A 15790-nucleotide genomic window follows, 5' to 3' on the forward strand; every position below is an offset into this window, starting at 1 on the left:
TACACTTTGCTCTTTCTTGCTGTATGTTTTAATATATGTGAGGATCCAGTATCTGACAGCTGAAGCATTTACTATCAGGTACAAAAGAGTAATGTCAACAATACTGATGGAGAGAGCTTTTTATTTCTTTCTTGAGTGGGCATGCTGATGGAATGTTACCATGGGGGAGTGAGTATATGGGAATTTTGGGAAAATGTTCTAGTTACTAACCTTTAATGAGCCTCAGTTTCCCCGCATGAGGGTGGAGGTGATGACTGTGCGGTCTGGAGCCAGACTGCTGGAGTCAAGTCCCAGCTCTGTGAGTGACCAGTGGTCAGCTCTTGAACCAGGTTACTCTCTTCTTTCTGCCTTAGTTTCCTCATCTGTAAAATGGGGGCATCATAACCTACCTCATAGGGTTGAGGGGCTTAAATGAGTTAACACTTGTAATACACTTGGAACAATGACCAGAACAGAGTAGATACCTCATAATTACTTGCTACTGCTACTAATAAACATCACAAATATATGGATTCTTCTTTAGAATTTGCCTGGATTCAGTTTTTCTGGCTGAAAAACTAAAATACATAGGGTGATGAAACATTGTTAAAACTAAAAGGTTCAGCACTTCCTGGATATAAGGTACAACTGAAGAAAAAGCTGAGTTTATTATTAAATGTCATTGTGTTACTTTGAAGAGCTCCCATAATATCAGTGGTCTAGACATCCTAGGACTTTAATGTGACCTACCAAAAAAAATAATAACACATATGGCTTATAAAAATACCATACAGGAAGGCCTCAGATCAAAGATACTATTTAAATGTGAAGAATTATTATTTTTATTTTTTTCTATTACTCAGAATTTCCTACCAAAAAAGAAAAAAAATAGGATTTTAGTGAAAAATGCACCAGCTTTTGTTTTGATATGAGCTAACTACAGAAATAAAGGAGTAGGATCAGTGTTATGAAAACTAAAATTACAATACCGTATTGTAAATATTATGAATTCGTTTGGAAAACTTCAACCTCAGCATCTTTCATCTTTTTTCCATGTTATGTCGCTTAAAAAAATTGCCTAAGATTCATGAGGCTGCATATCAGAAGATTTTGATTTTATGATTTTGATTTTTTTTTTTAAATCTTGATCTTGGTTAACAGCAGAATGTGTTATTAGAGATCATCTAGTTCACTTTCCCTGTTTCACAGGTAGGGAAACTGAGGCCCAGAGAGAAACAGTGCTTCACTCCACCGGGTGAGGGTGGAGCCCAGACCGGAGCCCAGACCAGAGCCCAGGCGGTGCCTAGCTCTGGCTCTCCCGTCTGTACTTCCTTCTGCCTTTTGGAAAGATGAGTGTTTGCGACAGCATCCCTGCCCACCGCCCCACTTCTTCTCCAACATTCCTTCTATTTCTTGCTTTAATTTCGAGTCAGTCTGGAATCCTCAGAAGTTTCTCTGGGTCTCAGCCTCCTCATATGTAAAACCAGATGATTATCACCTGGTTTGCAGGGCTGTGGTAAGGTCTACGTGAGGTGACCTTTGGGAAATGCCTGGCAAATGATGAGCTTTCAATAAATATTGTTGTTGAAAATATTGTGGTATTTTCAAGAGAAACATGAGAACCCATGTTTCTGAAAAATATTTATATCTTAAGACAGGCAAGAAATTGTTTAAAAATATGTTTCGGGGGAGTCTGGGCTCACCGTGAACATGGCGAGGCTGTCTCTCATTCAGAACTGGTGAACATTGAGTGCTTTTAGTTTGTAGATGGGTCCTGCTGAGTAGTAGCTGAACAAAGGACAGAAGAGGACTGGACTCTAAAAGCACATCTGACTATAACCACTCATTCCTTCCTTCAAGGATAGGAAGTGTTTCTGAAGATGGAAGAGTGATAACAATATAATAATGATATAGCAGCTACGCTTTAGTGGGGACTTACTATGGGATGGGCACTTGCCAAACTCTACACAGAGGTGTCCCCTCTAAATCTCACAGCCACCTTATGGGGTAAGTTCCCATTTTATGTATGAAAAGCTGGGGCTTAGAGTTTAGTAACTTGAACAAGGTGAAGGATACAGTTAAGGCCCAATCCAGACTTTCTGATTCCAAAGCCCCAACTTTTAACCCCTGTCCAATTTAAGTCACTCTTCCAAAATTGTTGGTGGTCAAATTCATCAAATAAGTACTCAATTTTCTACTTTGCTAATGTAGATTCAGTTGATTTCCCAATACCTTGTAGTTTCCCTCTCTTCCAGTGCTGGGGCAAAGCTGCCCACGACTGGCATATTAGTTTCCTAGGGCTGCTGTAACAAATTACCACAAACTGGGTGGCTTAAAACTACAGACATTTGTTCTCTCACAGTTCTGGAGGCTAGAAGTCTGAAAGCAAGGTGTTAGGGGGCCTTGCTCCTTCTGAAGTCTGTAGGAATGAATCCTTCCTTGCCTCTGCTAGCTTCTGGTGCTTACCCAGCAATCCTTGGTGTTCCTTGGTATATAACTGCATCACTACAATCTCTGCCTCTGGTTTCACATGGCCTGCCTCCGTGTGTGTATGTGTGTGTGAATCTTCCTCTCTTTTCTTTTATAAAGACACCAGTCATTGAATTTAGGCCCCGCCCTGATCCAGTGTGACTTCATCTTAAATAATTTCTTCTGCAAAGACCCTATGTCTAAATAAGATCACATTCTGAGGTTTTGATTGGACATGAATTTTGCGGGGACTACGATTCAACCCTCCACAGCTGTTATACCTGGAAAGAATATTACCTGCATAAGAATCCACTCCCAGAAAGGGTACATTTTTGTCTTTTCTAGGGCACTGTGGTGCGATACAGGCAAAACATAAGGTATTTTTCACTTTAAATTCCTATTATTGCTATAATCAGGTATTTTCTGTTGCAGATTGCAATGGCGCATAGTCTGGAATTCATTTCATAAGTCTTTTGAAATTTTAATGGACTGCAAACAAAATATAATTTTTCAGAAGAATTAACGCCGCAGCTCCTTCTGAAGCAGACTCAGAGAGGTTGTGGCCATGAACTCTTCAAGGAGGCACCCTGAGAAATGTTCCAAGGCTCACGTCTCCTTCCTTCAGAGCCCCAGGCCTTGGAAAGTGGGACCATTTGTCTCAGGAAGCCATTTATCTGTCTTCTTTGCTGGTGGGAGTGAAAAGTGACAAAACAATGTTATCAGAGGCAGTGTTCACAGTTGTGATAGGCGTCAAGGAGACTCAACTGATCCTACATTTATTTACCAGAACTGCCAATAAGATTTGTGCCCATACAAACGTGTACAATTATGCATCATATTTATGTTGCAAATCTGGTTGAATTGGGAGGAAAAATTGGCATGTTTTTAAGCTGACTTTTTGAGCCCACTTTCATGTTTAAAGCAAATTATTTATTTGTCAATTGTGACTCCAACCTCGCTGGTCTTTTTTCCATCCCTGGAAGATGCCAAGCTCATTCCTGCCTCAAAGCCTTTATATCTGTTGCTCCCTCTTCTACAAAACTCTCTTCTTCCAAATCTTCCCAAGGCTTCCTTATTGTCACTCATATTTCCCCTCAAGAGGTCTTCCCTAATCACCCCAGAATCTGTCTATGCCACCCTGTTTTATTTTCATTAGAGCATAATCCTAACCCGACTTGTAATTATTATTTTGTCTTAATTGTTCATACATTTGTCTCTCCCACCCTCTATCCAGATTCTAAACTCCCTGAGATCAGAGACCTTATTTGATTCTCTGCTGTATTCTCAGCACATAGGGTAGTGCCTGGCACATAGGAGGTGCTCAATTAGTATTTGTCACTGAGTTCCCCTGATGAAGATGTATTCAGTCCTCATCTTAGACTAAAGGGACACCAGGAACTCCATCCAAGAGAGCTCAGTGTCCAGTCTCTCTTCCCAGGCAAGCAAGAGGCCAGGTCACTGGACACAGGCTGCTCCAGCCCAGCTGGAATCACCATGGCCACATTCAGGGAAGGGTAGGAAGGGCTTGCCAAGGGCTGCAGAGCATATCATTGGAGGTCCAAGATGGAGCAAGGCAAGCCGGGCAACTCAGTTATCAACCCAAAGAGAATAGGCAAAGAGGGAAAATCCAGGTTCAAGGAAACAGGAAGGAACAAGGGAAACCAGACCAAAACAATAGGGTTCAAAGTAAAGAATGGGAGGTGGAAGCTGGAGGAAGTTCCTGAACTGTGGAATCGTAGGTACAGCTGCTTATAGGATCTTTGCCCAAGTGCACAGGTGGAAAGGAAGCTATTAAGGGCAGTGACTTAGATTCACTCGCTCAGCATCAAATCAGACTTTCTATTGGACCAGTTCTGATCTTGTGCCCAATCCTAGTTGCTGGATCTTGATCTTTTCCCCAAAGCCCAGTGCCTTCCATGTAACCAGGTCCTAGATTTGAATATTAGTCTTGTTCCCAGTTATGGAGAGACGAGTTTAGCAGAGGGCAGAACTAGGTATAGAGTGACAGATCTTCTACCGTGAGTGTATTTGGCAAGCCTGGTTTCTTAGTATTAAGTGTGAGATTTGAAATGTTAAAATACTTATGAAAAATAATTAATAAAGGAAGAACTTACTTAAAGTGAGCTTTGGGAATAAACGGGGGACATGTGTTGCCACTTAGCTAGTTATCCCTATGGCTAGGCACTGTTTAATCTTCAGCCAGAACAAAAATGAGGTGTTTACGAGCTGATCTATTAAAGTTTTAAGTGTGCTTCATTCACAGTGAAATCTTAAAAGTCTGAGGCGTTATCGTTGGCTGGAGTTATGTGGGGTAGAGTCCTCAAGGTGCAGCAGAAACACTGGGAGTAAAGAGATGAGTTAGGCCTTGCTGTTAAGTAGCAACAAGACTTTGGGTCCCCCTCACATCATCTGTCAAACGAGTAGATTTCTAACATGCTTGATTCTCTGTTTATCTGTATAATATGTGTGAGATTAGAATTCTTACAGCAAAATATACATATGTTTTCAAAATATATCTACAATTAGGTTGATGTCAGTCTAAAAGTAAATTTTCCTGGTGACATTCACATCATCTGCTTGCATCAGATACAGTGTCAAAATGCAGCTTGGTGTTTCGGATGAAGTTTCATCCTTTGAAGCCAGGACTCCGATCTGTTCATCTTGCCTCTGGGCTTCTACTGCAAGGCCATAGTGGACATCTCAGTTGTTTTACCATCTCAGCATCCATATTTTGTTCTGGTAACAGCCCTGTGATTTTCTTTCGGGACAATGTCTCTTCTACTCTCAGTCCATTTCCAGCGGAGGTTATATGAACCTAGGATTGGCCGATCAGGGCATTATGCTCCTCGGGCCATGGTGAGTGGTTCAAGGGCTGCCACATGATATTGTTAGAACCAACTGGACTCAATCCTTTTTTTTTTTTTTTTTTTTAAACTGTTGGAAAGCTAGTATCTGTATTTCTGTTGTGGTTGTTGGGGATACTGGATACAAGTCTGGAGTGGTAGGCAGCCATCGTAACACTATCAGGAAAGCCTTACTGATAATGAAGTGATCACAAAGAAAAGTAGTCTGAAATTTCATGAGATATCAAGTTCTGAAGATTCCAAATGATTTAGCAATGTGTGAAGTCAGTTACCCATGGACTTCAGTTTTGTGAACTCCTGAATTTTCCTTTTTGCGAAAGCCAATTTGAACTGGATGTTGTTTTTTTCCAACGAATGGAGTCTTGATATAAAGGCACTTAACCTTCCCCACTTTAACTGACTAAGCAATAAAAATGAAATCTTCTAAGTGGTAAGTCCCACAAGAGCAGGGATATTGCCTGATTTCCGGTCACCTAGGTCGGTGCCTGGCCCATAGGAGGTGCTCAACAAATATTTGTTATGATAATTATAGTGATGAGGCCTATTAACCAGTTCTATTTTTAAATATCCCTTTTTCTTATTATGGTAGTAAATGTTTGTTATAGTAACTTTATTTAAAAGGATAGAAAGAAATAACTATCACTCATTACTTTACCCCTCAGAGATATGCATGGTTAACTTTAGCCATGGTATATCGTATAGTTTTTCAATCATATATCATATATTTTTCAAAATGATATTGTATTTCATATATTGCTTTGCTCACAAATTTTCCAATTAATGTATAACAGACTAATTTCCAAGCCACTACATAATGTTTTGCAGCATACTTTTAAATGGCTACATAGTATTTCATTGTATGGATGAACTAAAAGTTATTTAAGAAATCCCCAATTATGGACTTTTGCGTTACTTCCAATTTTCACTAATATAAACAAAAATATTTACAAATCACAATTACTATTTCCTTAGCGTCATTTCCTAGAGATAGAACATTTTTTGCTGTGTGTAAAATAGGAGATTTTGTTTTCTGAACATTTAGCAGTTTATTTCACATTCTACATGTAACCTTGTGTTACAGTCTGTAACGTCTGAGGAGGCATGCGTGCATTGCCAGGAAAAAATACAGTCTTACTAGTAGCTGACTGCAAACATTCTCAGAGTCCAGATTATGATGCAAACTTTGTTTTTCTTTTTTACTATTCTCATTGTGCTCTTTTAGCCTACCTGAGTCAGCTTTAGCCCTCTTTTCCCCTGGACATTCTCCTTTCCTCCCTTCTTCTTTTACTTATTCCTCCACCCACCCCCTGTGGTCAGAGCTGGGAAACCACTATTCCTGGGTCTCTTCTGGAAGGCAGTGAGGAATCAGAGTTGGTGGCAATGAGGTTTATATTTTTAAAAACTATTATAGGTCACTGGTACTTCTCCTTTTATGAATTCTAGGACAGTTCTTTATTTAACCATCTGTTTCTTAATACATTTATTATGTTTTATGTTCGAAGATGCTCCTGTAGGCCTGTGGCTTCCAGAATGCCTGTTTTCCCAATAGAGAGTGGATATTTGGCTGTCCCATGAATAGCCATGTTAGCCTTTCAGAAAACCAATCACTGTGGACTTTGTCTTTTAGTTCCGTGAACTGCAAAAACATTTTGGGTCCCACTGAGATGCTCATACTGACAGTTCTGCTTGATTTAATCACTTTAAAGGTCTCTTTGCTTATTCCAGACCATCAGTGTCAGTTGCATCATCAGATGTTTCTATTTCTCTAGTTCAAACCGTCATCCCCTTTCACCAGATTATTGCAATAGTCTCCCAAATGGTCTTTCTGCCTCCTTCTCCTCCCTGGTCCAGTCTATCCCTGCCTTCTCACCTGGAAAATAAGCAAATAATCAACCAATCAAAAACTCATAGCTTTCATGGCTCTACTGCCCATGAACCTTCAATGACTCCGTATTGCTTCCTGAGTACAGCCCAAGCTTCTTGTGCTCAAGGCTTATTGTGCTAAAGGCCTTTCATGATTTGGTCCCAGCTCACCTTTCCATTCTCATTCTGCATTACTCTCATAAATCACAAACCTTACCCATCAACCAATCTGAACTGTCTCTATGCCTTTATTCACATTGTCTTCTCCTTGAATGCCCTTCCTCACCTCTGCTTGTCAAAATCATTGAAGATACAGTCCATGTGCCCCCTTACCCCTGCCACGAAGTCATCTTCACTCCCCCAGCTAGGAAAGTCTCTCCCTCTGTGCATCAAACACAAATTACATATAAATCTTAGAGAACTTACCTCCCCCTGTTGCCTCCTGTGGTTATTTTTGTAGATGATTTGTCTTCCTTAATGAGAGGGAAAACACTCATCTAAATATATAACTATAGCTCCCAAAGGTTTTGGGGAAATATCAGTCAAAATATTTAAGAAGCCTATTTTTTTTTTCCCCTTACAGGGTGGATCTTGTCTCCCACATTTCCTGGGCCTCTGTGTCAGCATCCATCTTGACCTAGTCCCTTGATTGTTTCTATAGCTCTGACTGTCCCTGATTTTAATCCTGAAATTTTCACAGAGTTTTCTGAAATGCACTTCAGGATTCCACTTTGCTTTTCTTCTGTGTTTAGGAGGAAGGGAGGCAGGGAGTTGGTAAACACAGCCTGGAGAGCTTCCCCAAACAGGCAGCTAGATACTTTGATCATGAGTTCTGTTAAGCGTCTTCCTTTCTGCTGCCTCATGAGGATCTATTTTCCAGGTCTGTTTGGAGGAAGCAGGAGCAGCCACTCCCCCATAATCAGGGAGTCATGGGGCTGTTTAATAGGGTGTTTGTTTCTTGTAGATTTAATTACTTACAGTCAAAATTCTACAATCTAGAACAGGAGTTACTCTTTCCCTTTTACACTCAGATTGGTTTAACTGGGCAGAGGGCCTAAGCTTCTTATCCGTGCTGCCATATTGTTGTGAATCCCCTGACCATCTTGATCTTAATATGATCCTGTTGGAAATCCTCTCTTAAGTCACATCAATTTTTTTTTTTTTTTTTTTTTTTGCGGTACGCGGGCCTCTCACTGTTGTGGCCTCTCCCGTTGCGGAGCACAGGCTCCGGACGCACAGGCCCAGCGGCCATGGCTCACAGGCCCAGCTGCTCCGCGGCATGTGGGATCTTCCCGGACCGGGGCATGAACCCGTGTCCCCTGCATCGGCAGGTGGACTCTCAACCACTGCGCCGCCAGGGAAGCCCCCAAGTCACATCAATTTTAAGATTGCTAAAATAAATACTCTTAAAAACGCCACACTCTATTGACACAGTAAGAGAGTTAAAGACATCCCATTTCTCCAACCTTCCACTCAACCCCCTTTTTGCTCACCAAGGCTCACAACAACAAGGTATGGTGAGTGGTTGAAAACAAACTTAATTTCCCACATGGTGTTGAATACATTTGGGTCTAGCAAGGGAAGGCTTCGCTTAAGCTGAGATCCAAGTCCTTGGCTTGCCAAGAGTCACCAGAGGCCACAGGGACTGTGCTCAGGAGCCAGGCATAGGAGTCAGCCTCCAAATGGAAAGTTCCACAGCCCATCAGCCCTCAGCAAGGAATCTCCGTTAGCCTTTGCTATCTGCTGCCCCCTGTCCTGGTCTTCTCCACACTCTCCACCACTTTCTTGACTCCTTCATTTCTGTCCAGCATTTCTTCTGGTATGCGGCAGCTGTGTCAGTGCCTGGCACTGGGATCCTGACCTGCAGAGGAAAACACAGAACCTCTTGGTCTGAGCATCACGGCCAGCTGGGCTTCAGGCCCGCAGAAGCTGGGGCAAGTGTTTACTAAGCACCTCCCATTTGCTGGGCACTGAGCATATTGGGCCAAGGGCAACCACAGCACAAGGTGGAGGCAAAAGGAGGGGAAAACAGCCTTCTTTCATTTAATATTTAAGGAGACCAGCCCTAAAGATGAGCCATCATCTTCACGGGGGGACGCTTTTCCGTCATTTTGAGCCAAATGTGTATTGTCAGTTAAGCTCACCGATTTGCTCTCTCGTCTCTGAAAGGGCTGAGGCGAGTGTTCCATCAGAAACTTCCAGTGTCTCACTCCATTGCTTAAGGAACTGCTGATGGTTCCCTGACTACATTATGTCATTCACTCATGCATTCATTTTCATTTATCAGTCTCTGTGCAAGACCTTGGGCTCACCACTGTGAAAGAAACACATGAAAATAATAAATTCCTGATGCCAGCTTTCAAGGAACTTCTAGAGTAGGAGCAAAGACAACCATTATACAACCAACCATTATAGAAATACATAGAAAATAAGTATTTATTAGTGGCATATAATACAGTGGGAACCCAGAAAAGGAATAATTCATTCTACTTGGGGGTCTCTGTGGTGGTCTTATAGAGAGGTGAAACTTACCTTGAGTCTTAGAGGATGAGTTGGACTTTGGTAGATGAAGAATAGAGAAGGGCAGTCTAGGTTGAAGAAATGAAATGAGCATGGTACTGAGGCTTGAAAATGCAGCATATTCAGCTGACGGTCAGTTGAGCTTGGAATATGGGGCAGATGGGTAGAGTTAAGGTATTGAGGTAGGAAAAGAAGGCTGGTGTTGAACTTTGGAAGGTGTTGACTACTATACCAAGGATATCTGAACTTTTATTCTGCAGGTAAGAGAGAGCCGTTAAAGTTTTCTGAGGAGGACAGCGACCTGAACTAAGCTGTGTTTTACAAACACTGTCCTGGCAGCAGTGTAAAGGATGAGTCAAGGGAAGAAGTCGAGGGCAGAGAAACCAGGTAAGGAGCTTATCCAAACAAGAGATAAGAAGAGCCTAAACAAGGACAACAAAAGGGACTCGAGACTATTTTATTAACCTAATCTACTCAATTCTTCCCTTTAGTTTAAAAAAGGTTGATTGCCAGAAACACTTGCAGAATGAGGGTCATAATATAATTTTTAAAAAAGCAGACAGAAAGAGGAAGGACCTTTCTAAATTCTGTGTTAGACTGTTACTATCCAGAAGCATTTATTGAACCCCTAGAGTTTGCCGGTCTGCCTGGGGGATACATGGAAGGAAAAAGACTTAAAAAGCTACAATTCATTTTGAAGAACCAGACATAGAATCATAGGCAAATAACCAAGGATATAAAACACTACATGCAATTAAGGTTTAGATAATAAAATGCACCAGGAGCGTGGTTTTCCTGCATCTTTTTTTTTTTTTTTTGCGATACGTGGGCTTCTCACTGTTGTGGCCTCTCCCGTTGTGGAGCACAGGCTCCGGACGCGCAGGCTCAGCGGCCATGGCTCACGGGCCCAGCCCGTCCGCGGCATGTGGGATCTTCCCGGACCGGGGCACGAACCCGTGTCCCCTGCATCAGCAGGCAGACTCTCAACCACTGCGCCACCAGGGAAGCCCTGCATCTAGTTTTTATAAGAAGAATTCTGTTAACTTTATTCATCCTGACGGCATCAACAACTCATGGCAGGAAGCCAGAGGCAGGAGAGGAGTTCGGATATTTTCTGGGGTCCTTGATTGGAAGATGAGAGTTTGCCATATCTAAAGCCTTAAGCCTTTGTTGTTATAAAAAATTGAATATGGACACTCTTTAGTAATATATAATCTATTCGGTTAAATTCAACTAACTTTCATGATGTAGCTGTTATGTATAAGCCACTGTTCAAGAGGACAAAGATGAACAAGGAATGATCTTGTCTTTGCCAACACATGGGAGAGCTGAGGTGTGTTCTCCCACAACTGTATTTGATTCAAACAAACCCTTCTCATTGACATACTGCTGATGAGATAAAGACCGTGAGTGAGGGTCAAATGACATAATGTAGTGGGTTGTTTTCTTTGCCTTCTTTTTTCTTATGTTGTGAGAGAATTGGCTGAATTTTTGTTCTAATCACTCTGTAAAGTTGATTTAGTCACTGTTTATTTTCCTCATCTGAAATATAAGAGTCATAATTACAAATGTGAAAGTACTGAGTTCTGGGCTCCGGGTACTTCATTTTCTTTCCTTTCCGTGTTGGATCTGATTCCTCACCATCGGAACTTCACCTCTTTGTTAGATGAATTTATTATTCCTTCCATGGTCATTTCTTTTTCCCTTTTGCTTCCTTCAGTTCCTCTTTCTCCTCCCCTCAGATGCTGTCTTTTCCTCTCTTCACCCTCATTTGACTAGCTGCTTACCTTTTCCCCTGCTTCTTGATACCAAATGTCTGTCTCTTGGGACTCTGATAGAGAAATGAAGTTTCCATTTTAAGAGTACATTGTGTTTATTACATAAACTCTTAAGCTTTTGATTCTAAACTTAAAAACCGGCAAATTTAATGTTTCTTATTTATTTCAAAAAACAAGGGGGTACCTTTTACTTTATTTAGCTTTGTCATTTCTCCTTCTCCATGGAGAGGTAACCAAGGATAGAAGGTCTGATAGAGATAAGAATTGCCCTTGTAAACTTCATAAATGGATTAATCTGTCTGATTATTGTTTCATGTAATTGTCTAGGCCAGCTTTGACCAAGGTGTCTCACTGTTCATTTTTAACTGTGCCAAAACTCAGTACTCACAGGCAGCCAGATTTCAGATCAGCTATTCTGAGCAAAGCCAATTTCTGGAATAAATTTTGGAAGGCAATTCCAATGAAGTTGCTTTGCCTCTGCCTTCCAAGGGCCCATGTTGTCTGATTTGGAGAGGGGAACTGATCTCAGGGGATTTAAAGGGAATCTCTGGAAGTCTATGTCTGTTTCTGTTGCTTTCCTTGGAGGATAGTAGCATTCATTTATTCACTCTACGTTCAGCCTGTGCCAGCTTCTGTGCTAAGTGCTTTATGTTGAACCCTATCTAATAGTATAATTATATTTTACAGATGAGGAAACTGAGGCTCAGAAAGAGTAGTGTTACCATGAGCAGTTCTCTGAGATTTAGGCCCAACTCTGTGTGACTTCCATGCCTCCTCCCATTTTTTGAACAATTACCATGTCCTAGTCTCCATACTAGGTACGTTTGTGCTTAATTTACATTAAATTCTACAACTAGCAGAAATAAAGATTATTAACCCATTTTACAGTTGAGGACCCTGGAATAATAGCTTGAACTTAAGTATCGAAGAGAATAGTTTTGAGATGGAGTGGAAGGTAAGACTAGGAAGGCAGATCAGGGGCCAAGTTATGGACTTTGAATACTAAGTGAAATACTAAGACTTTATCTAAGGGGTAATTGTGAACCCAGGACTTTTTTGTTTTTATTTTTAAGCTTTATTCCCATATGAGAAATCATATTCCCCAGCCTTTAAAGTTTAAAAATTATTTAAAAAATGAGTATGTGAGGTTGGATATTTCTCAAAAAACTTCCAGTTTTTCACAGAAAGGAAACTTGTTGAATTAAGGGCACCTCTAAATTTTAATATGTATAAAACCTGAAAGACATTATTTTGTTGGGATTTATAAATGGAATAAATGAGAAGCTGGCTGTATGGATTGGTGAAGATTAAAGTAACAGCAAAAAACAACTTGTCAGGAAAAATCAAAAGGAATACTCAGCTGATATAAAAGTAAAATAAATCTGCTCCACTTAAGGAGGTTTCACTAGAACCAGCGTCAAGGATATCTACAAAGTCAGAGTTGAGAAATGACGGAGAAGTCTAATATGATTGGGATTTTACTCTAATCTGAAGACATTCTCATTAATTGGACACCATGGGTTCCAAATTCATGGAAGTTTACTTTTGTATCTATGAAAAAAAGGATTGCCAAATAATTTAATAGTCTAAACAAGATGCCATGAAGATATTTAAAGTGCTTGAAAGTACAAATCACAATTAAGCACCTTCAAGTGTTTCAGAAAAACATTTTATACACAATTTGTATACTACAGACAAATTATTTTTATTATCTGCTAAAATAGTTTCCTAAGGCCATCTTCTAAACCTCATTTTAATTAATTAATTTTTTAACATCTCTATTGGAATATAATTGCTTTACGGTGTTGTGTTAGTTTCTGCTGTATAACAAAGTGAATCAGCCACATGCATATGTGTATCGCCATATCCCCTCCCTCTTGCATCTCCCTCCCACCCTCCTTATCCCACCCCTCTAGATGGTCGCAAAACACTTAGCTGATCTCCCTATGCCATGCAGCTTAAGCCTCATTTTAATTAGTTTGGCTTTAGTATTTATTTTGAAGGTAAATGTACATATATAACATCTTTAAAAATATTAATTAGTACAAAGTAGAAGCTTTTTATTCTTCAAAATATATGTATACTTTTAGCGTATTATATCAAATAAATCAGGTGGGTTTCAAAAATGCAAGGTAGGTTATATGAGCCAAGCACATTCATTTGAATAAACTGGCAGAGCCATTACTTAATTTTAGACTTGCAACCTACTGATTAGAACTAGAAACTTCCTTTTGCTAATGGTATTTAGAATATTTTGGAAGATAAAGGGTCAGAATCTTATTTCATTAAGCTTGTTGTACACAATTACATATTACATATGAAAATAGTTATTTTTAATTTGACATAGAACTAGGGAATATTGTGATCCAGGCTGAAAATATCATAAAGAACGGTGCAGTATAGGCAGCTTACTTTTTTTTTTTTTGCATTTTTTTTCCACACACACACACACACACACACACACACACACACAGTATTTTATTTTTACAAGAGATAAATAAACTGACACCAAGCTTTGTAAATGGATGACCACAACAAAAGCAACAATGATTGCAATTACCAAACACGAAACACACTCACACTATGTCATAATATTGACATTCAGTCCAGGAATCCTCCACTGTAACACCTCCTTTACTTTGCAGTGAAAATTGATTTGTATATTTTTAGGCAGCTTACTTTGATCTTCATTTTTTTTCTTTGTAAAACTTTATATGTGTAAGGTGGAAAAGAGATCTGAAGCTTTTATCCTAAATAAATAAAAGCCCTTCATTTTGCATTATGTTCAATTATTTTTGTATTGTAGGTAGAAGAAATTTTTATTTTTTGCCTATAATTTCCAGATATTTATGTAAATTTTCAGTTCATATTTCATGGATACTTACTGCCTTTTCATTTTGAAGCTGTTCTCAGACTAGCTCTGGTATTCTCAAGAGTAAAGAACATGTATTTTACATACTTTGTATTTCCCCAAGTGCCTGGTACAGTGTTCTGCACATGCTAAAACCTTAATAAAGGGTTTTTTTTTCTGTTTAATTAATTTATTTATTTTTGGCTGTGTTGGGTCTTTGTTGCTGTGCGCGGGCTACTCTTTATTGAGGTGCACAGGCTTCTCATTGCGGTGGCTTCTCGTTGCAGAGCACAGGCTCTAGGCACACAGGCTTCAGTAGCTGTGGCATGTGGGTTAAGTAGTTGTGGCTTGTGGGCTCTAGAGCACAGGCTCAGTAGTTGTGGCGCACGGGCTTAGTTGCTCTGTGGCATGTGGGATCTTCCTGGACCAGGACTTGAACCCGTGTCCCCTGCATTGGCAGGGGGATTCTTAACCACTGCGCCACCGGGAAAGCCCAATAAAGGGTTTTAAGTGATGGTAGTATTACGATTGATAGTGATGATGATGATCGTGGTGGTGGTGGTGATAACAGATGGTTGCTACACTGGGCGCGTAGCAATCTCAAAATACCAAAAGCATAATGAAGTCCCATTGCAACATGAAGCCAGACAGTGGACTATTTTAAAATGATTACACCTTAAATATATTTAGAAAGCACACTCTATTTTTTTTTTTTTTAAGTATAGCATCTATGGCAAGAGCGTAGACTCTGAGTTGCACTGCCTGAGTTAAAATCCTCGCTACTCTACTTATTGGCTCTGTAACTTTGTGTAACTTCCTTAATTGCTCTGTGCCTCAATTTCCTCATCTATAAAATGAGGATAGTAATAGTATTTATTTTTTAGGGTAGTTATAAGGATTAAATGTTAGAAGGTGGAATATTGTATAAAGGATTTAGAAGAGTGCCTGCTATATAGTAAACACTTGGTAAGTGGTAGTTATTATTATTAAATAAAGTCTTAAAATAAAAAGATACATGTTCATTATAGAAAATTTAGAAAGTACAAAAGCAGAAAGAAGAAAAATTACCTAGTGTCCCATCTCCTAGAGTGCTTATTAATATTTTGATATATTTATTTTTATTGTATATCAAGTTAAGCAACTTAGTGGTATAGTCTTAGAATAGATAAGGTATCCAGTTAACATTACTGGTGACAGAATTAGGTGAATTTTAGGTAAAAATACTATGGAGCCATTATAAAAATGAAATGTGAAGACTGTGGAAACATACGAAAATGTTTAGCATAACGTTAAGTGGAAAAAGACGAATGTAAAATTAACGTGCACATGCAGTATATTCAATTTTGTGAAGTTAAATATGCAAAGTAAAATTAGTATTAGTGGTGTAGGATTATGTGTAATTTATTATAATCATCATTACTAGACTTAATGCTGCTATTGTTTTTAACATTTCTGTGTCAAGTTTA

At 39.7% G+C, this 15790-nt stretch overlaps 1 long non-coding RNA gene across 8 annotated transcripts in view; it reads left to right on the forward strand.

Annotated features, from left to right (window-relative positions):
* The window catches only part of LOC113618771 (uncharacterized), a 167802-nt gene that overhangs the window by 84862 nt on the left and 67150 nt on the right, over window positions 1–15790 (forward strand). For all 8 annotated transcript variants that reach the window (XR_003432118.1, XR_003432117.1, XR_003432113.1 and 5 more), the window contains one exon: window positions 9956–10082. This is a non-coding gene — a long non-coding RNA (uncharacterized LOC113618771). The remainder of the gene's footprint in view (window positions 1–9955; window positions 10083–15790) is intronic.

The sequence above is a fragment of the Aethalodelphis obliquidens genome, unplaced genomic scaffold (genome assembly GCF_003676395.1).
Source record: "Aethalodelphis obliquidens isolate GAN/ISIS:26980383/991018 unplaced genomic scaffold, ASM367639v1 scaffold6, whole genome shotgun sequence".
Taxonomy (NCBI): domain Eukaryota; kingdom Metazoa; phylum Chordata; class Mammalia; order Artiodactyla; family Delphinidae; genus Aethalodelphis; species Aethalodelphis obliquidens.